The 5,808-nt window shown below is 48.0% G+C and overlaps 1 long non-coding RNA gene across 1 annotated transcript; it reads left to right on the top strand.

The window, feature by feature from the left end:
• The first annotated feature begins 451 nt into the window (after nucleotides 1–451).
• LOC147152657 (uncharacterized) lies at nucleotides 452–3,544 on the top strand. The gene is made up of 3 exons (XR_015089396.1): nucleotides 452–582; nucleotides 2,962–3,072; nucleotides 3,160–3,544. It is a non-coding gene; the product is annotated as an uncharacterized LOC147152657 (long non-coding RNA).
• The last annotated feature ends 2,264 nt before the right edge of the window (nucleotides 3,545–5,808 follow it).

Below are 5,808 nucleotides of genomic sequence, written 5' to 3'. Positions count from 1 at the left end.
TCATTTCTTGATCCCATTTGTAACTCAAAACGTTTGTAAATTGAGGTAAATTTTCTCATTGCAATGAATGGAAATTTAATCAATCCTTTCCAGACTCAAGTTGTTATATTTATATTTTATGACATATGACAATAGGGCTGGTTAGCACATCCGCTTCACAGTGCAGAATTCGGGGGTTCAAATCCGGCCCCGGCCTTCCTATGTGGAGTTTGCCTGCGCGTGTTTCCTCTGGGTACTCCGACATTCCAAAAACATGCATGGTAGGTTAATTGGTCACTCTAAATTGCCCCTAGGTTTGATTGTGAGTGTGACTGTTTGTCTCTGTGTGCCCTGCGGTTGGCTGACAACCAATTTGGGGTGTCCCCTGCCTAATGCCCGAAGACAGCTGGAATAGGCTCCACTATCGAGGCCTTAATGACATCACCATTAAGAACAAGTACAAGCCCCTTATTGACTATGCCTTCTCCCCATTTCATGGAGCCATCATTTTCACCAAGCTCGATCTACGCCAAGCCTATCATCTGGTCTGTGTTCGGGAAGGTGATGAATGGAAGACGGCATTCAACACCCCTATGGGTCACTGTGAGTACCTAATCATGCCTTTCAGCTTGACCAGCACCACTGCTCTTCTTCCAAGCCCTGGTCAGCGATATCTTGCGTGACATGATCGAAAGATTTGTTTTTGTTTATCTGGATGACATTTTGATTTTCTCCAGTTCCTGCTCTGAACATGAAAGACATGCACGTCATGTCCTCCAATGTCCTCCTGCTTGAGAACAAGCTTTTTGTTAAGGCTGAGAAGTGTGACTTCCATGTGTCGCAAACACACTTCTCGGACTACGTCATTGCCGAAGGGCGGATGCAGATAGGACCCAGCCAAGGTGGAGGCAGTCGCTGAATGGCCCAAGTCATCGATGCAAAAGGAGTTGCAACGGTTCCTTGGCTTTGCCAACTTCTACCGGTGCTTTATTTGGAATAATAGTCAGGTAGCGGCCCCCCTCACCAACCTCACTTCAACCGCCATACCGTTCCGCTGGTCTACAAAGGCCAACCTTGCCTTTGAGAGATTAAAAAAATTGCGTTCATCCGCTCATGTCCTGGCCCACCCTGACCCGGGTAGGCAATTCATTGTCGAGGTGGAGGCGTCGGCAGTGGGGGTTGGCGCTGTGCTTTCCCAGCGGTCAACTGAGGATGATAAGGTTCACTCATGTGCCTCCTATTCTCCCAGGCTGTCCCAGGCAGAGAGCAATTACAGTATCAACGATAGGGAACTCCTGGCAGTTAAGATTGCACTGGAGGAATGGAGGCATGTCTTTGAAGGAGCAGAACACCCATTTGTGGTTTGGACTGATCATAATAACCTCCAGCACATCTGCTCCACCAAGCGACTGAGTTTCCGCCAAGCCAGGTGGGCATTGTTCTTTGACGGCTTCACGTTTACACTTACCTATCGTCCAGGGTCAAAGAACACCAAGCCCGACGCCCTGTCCCACCTGTTTGCAGTTGACGAGCCCCGTACCAGTCCCGAGCCTATCTTGCCACCCACCTGCCTTGTAGCTTCTCTCACCCTCGAAGTGGAGGAGGTGGTCAAGGATGCCCTGTGGAACCACCCTGTTCCTGGTGGCTGCCCCCCAAACTCCTTGTTCGTCCCGGACTCCGTCCGCTCTCAGGTGCTGCAGTGGGGGCACTCCTCTAGACTGACCTGCCATCCAGGAGTACACCGCATGCTAGCCTTCCTGCGGCAGCGCTTCTAGTGGCACACTATGGAGGAGGACACGCGGTCATTCGTATGGGCTTGCAACATCTGCGCTCAGAACAAGTCGTCGTCCAAACCCAGTTCTAATTTACTTGGGCCGCTTCCCATCCCCAAGCGGCCATATGGTCACACATTGCCCTGGACTTCGTTACTGGACTACCGCCCTCTAAAGGTAACACTGTCGATCTGACCGTAGTGGATAGATTCTATAAGGCGGCGCACTTCCCAGCACTCCCCAAGCTCTCTTTCGCTAGGGAGACTGCTGACCTCTTGTCCAACATGTATTCCGCCTGCACGGCATTCCCACTCACATCGTCTCTGACCGTGGTCCTCAGTTCACCTCGCGGGTCAGGAAGTGTTTTTGTGCAGCCCTTGGGATCGGTGTGAAACTATCATCGGGTTTTCATCCGCAATCCAATGGACAGTGTGAGCGCACCAACCAGCAGTAGTGGTTGCCCTCTGCTGCATGTCCCAATCACACCCCTCCTCATGGAGCTCCCACCTTGTATGGGTTGAGTACGCCCATAACTCTCTGCAGAGCTCTTAATTGTGCATGCCTCCGTTCCAGGGCTCCTTGCGCTACCAACTGCCACTGTTTCCCCTTGTAGGAGAGCGATCTAGCTGTTCCTTCTGTACAGTTCCATGTCCGCAAGCGCCACAAGGTCTGGAGGCAGGCCCGCTCCGCTTTGCTCAGGTACTCTGCTGGTTCACAGATACAGGCCAATCGCCGCCGCATCCCTGCTTCTTCCTACTCGGTTGGGAAGAGGGTGTGGCTCATCAAGGAAGCTTTCTCCTGGCTTCATTGGGCCTTTTCAGATCGCGGATGTGGTGAACCCATGTGCAGTGCGTCTCAAGCTCCCAGCCACTCTGCATGTCCACCCCACCTTTCATGTCTCTCAGGTCAAACCTGTCTTGTAGTGTTCGCTGCCCCCCCCCCCTTTTGCCGCTCCCTCCTCCTCCTATGATGGTCGGTGGCCACCCTGCTAAAATGATGCGCAGGCTCCTGGAACTGGGATGGCGATGGACCAGAGGGTCCTGTCCAGGTCGTTGGTTTGGGACTTTCACCGCGCTTGCCCCGGTCACCTGCCTCTGGCTCCTGGTGGTGCCTGTGGGAGATGGGGTATTGTCAGGGCTGCTGCAACAGCGTCCTGAGGTGTGTGTGTGTGTGTGTGTATGTGCGTCCGTTTGCGCGCACCCGAGAGCAGGTGCGTTGGGGTTGGCAGCAGCTGGGATCAATCCCTCCTAATGAAGATGGCTCCTACTTAAGAGGTTCTGGTATGCAGACCACTTGCCAGATCGTCTACGCTCCATGTCAAGTTTGTACTTTCTAGCTCCCTCGTCTTGTTGCGCAGTGTTTAAGAAATTACAGTACTCACCGAGTTTACGTCTACGTCATTTTCTAGGTCACCCTTGGCTGTGCCTCGACCCACTCTGCTCGCCCGCCTCCCAGCCTGCTTGCATCGCCGTCACCAGGCTCCACGCTAGCACTTGGATCCTCTCCTCGACTCGCGAACCCTGACAGTCGCACATCGTTGAAAAGGGGGAGCCCAGTAGCTCCACAACACACGTCAGAGGGAGAGGGGCGCTCTTCCTCATGTTTTGTTTTTTTTTTTTTCTTAAGATGATTGCTGATGACATGAACGCAGCCATTCGAAAATAATGTGTAAGATTATAAACAGATATGTACGGACAATTACAACTTTTGTAAGATTCAATACACCCCGGGGTTGACAGGTATAACATAAAAATGCGGTAGCCTTCCCTGTGACGTAACTCCGACCATCATGTATAGTTTCTGCCTTCAATGCTAATTTTATGAATTCAATCAACTACAAATGACTCTTTGCTGTGCTATTTATTCCTTACTTTCTATTTTAACAAATTGTGCAGAGTTAGTTCATTGATTGGCCAATAATTAACATCGTCTATGCATGTTTTGTGTACAGAATTTTCCATTTTAACTTAAGAGTTAATTAAAAATGATTTCCAACATTATTTTATGTTGTTAGGCTCTGTGTTCAGCAAGCTTTCCATTGATATGAACCGTTAGAAAATAGTATAAAGATAAAGTTATGAATGTTTCATCTCTCACAATTTTTTTTTTAATCTCTCTAGACTTTACACCTCAGCACAATGGCTGAGATGCGTCAAACAGATGGGGGTAAAATGAGCGTGGGTTATCCAAATTGCACTGGCACGTGCTGTCATTTAGAATGAAATCTGACTTACCAACTGATGCACAGTGGGAAAAAAAAGGACTGATGGAAAAGATTCTGCAAACACGCTCAACTAGTGCAGAGTATGAACCTTCCTACATGCATTTATCAGTGAATAAGTGCCAATGAGGCCTTTGGGGTTATTGTGTCATTTTACCTTACTTGGTCACGCATGTCTGCACGGGTTTTACAACTTGCTTACTGTAACAGGCCTTTAATTCAACAGTAACCAAATGTTACAAGTGTGAAGATATTTCAGCCAGTAAATTGTCATCTGCATGTATTCAACGACAAAGTGAGTACTCCAATTGATGGTCCCATAGCTTGCCTGAAGTGCACATGTAAACATACTGCCAAACTATTCTGGTTCTGTGTGGTCTTGCGTTAAAGATGTCCCTGATTGATGCTTCATCCTCTCCCAGCACTGATCTCAGCACGCAGGGATGACTGAGGAGAGACTTATGGTTGGCAGCTGCCCACTCAACTGCAGAGTGCCATCGTCGCTACGAACTTGACCGCCCCGCTGACGCACTTAAACACACACAAATAAACACGCAAACCATGAAATATTATCCGCCAGGGCTTGGAATTAGCTGCCAAGTCGTTTGAACTCCTCCCAAATAAGGAAGTCGTCAGCATGTGTGAAAGTTTGCATGTGTGTGTTGCAGGGGACCGGATGAGGTAAGGGGTTGGGGGTTCGTTATTTTTAGAGGTGTTATAAAGGAAAAAGGAATAGCTGTGCGGTGGGTAACCTCCGGTGTGGCCTGACCTCTCCTCAGGTAGCCCCCCTCCCTGATCCTGAGGAATCTTGACTAGCGAGGCCATGGGAAAAGTGCTTTAGTGGACATCAAAGTGTGGCCTTTGTGGCTAAGCATTCATCGAAAGGCCTGTTAAGGACCCTGAGGGTCACCATGGGTCAACTTTCATGTCAGCACAGGCCTGCTTTGGGGTCAGAGGTGATCAACATACCTGTCCGGACCACTCATACTACTCTTCCAGGAAATGATCCCCACTCGTCTCAATTAGGGGTTTGGCTACTGAAGGGCTGGCGAATGGTTTGTTTATGACTACTGTCGTGTCTTTTTAGGGGTAGTTGTAATCTGTGTGTAAAAAGGGAATGACGCATTGAGGCTCCCAGTGTTTACAATGCTGTGACTGCTGTCAGATCCAGAACTCTCGCTTGTGGAGTTGAGATCACAGGAAATAAGACCTCTGGGGTTATCCCCCATATTCCTGCTGGTAATGACACTGTTGACAGAGGGGATTTCGTCGTATCCTATGAATAGGCTAGTCTATAATTTGTCATGATCAATTCCTCAAAGAGTTAACTTTTACCTCGGTGTAAATGTGCACTGTTTCAGATTTATCCTCTCTGATACTTTGCCGCTCGCAGACAAACATTTTTGGTTGGCTTCAGGTTACCGGGGAAACCTGCAATCAGGGAATTTTGGTAGGGTTTTGCCCATAAAGTAATAAGTAACTGTGATTGGTATTGAACAGCAAGTACGCATTCTTTGGGGTTGTTTGAAGTGTCAACTTTTAAGTCAGGTCACTTAAATCAAAATGTTGCATTTTTATGGGTGATTTGCCAATATGTCCTTGTAATAAAAATAAAACAAAATAAATTGAGGTAGTACAGTAATGACTCACTACTTTGTGATTCTCGGCCTCAGTGCACTGCGGGGGTTTCAAAAATATTCGTAAAAGAAAATTGAATGAAAAATACAGCCATATTGGCAACCATATTGCGGAAAGATGCGTTGTATTTTAATTGAATTGAATTTATTTCGAACAGGTAAAAAATGTTTTTCTTTAAAAAACAAGAAGAAAAAAAAA

The sequence above is a fragment of the Filicampus tigris genome, chromosome 1 (assembly GCF_054856515.1).
Source record: "Filicampus tigris isolate MCC_2025a chromosome 1, RoL_Ftig_1.0, whole genome shotgun sequence".
Taxonomy (NCBI): Eukaryota; Metazoa; Chordata; class Actinopteri; order Syngnathiformes; family Syngnathidae; genus Filicampus; species Filicampus tigris.
The sequence above is the reverse complement of the archived record's forward strand: the minus strand, read 5'-3'. Positions and strand labels throughout refer to the sequence as shown.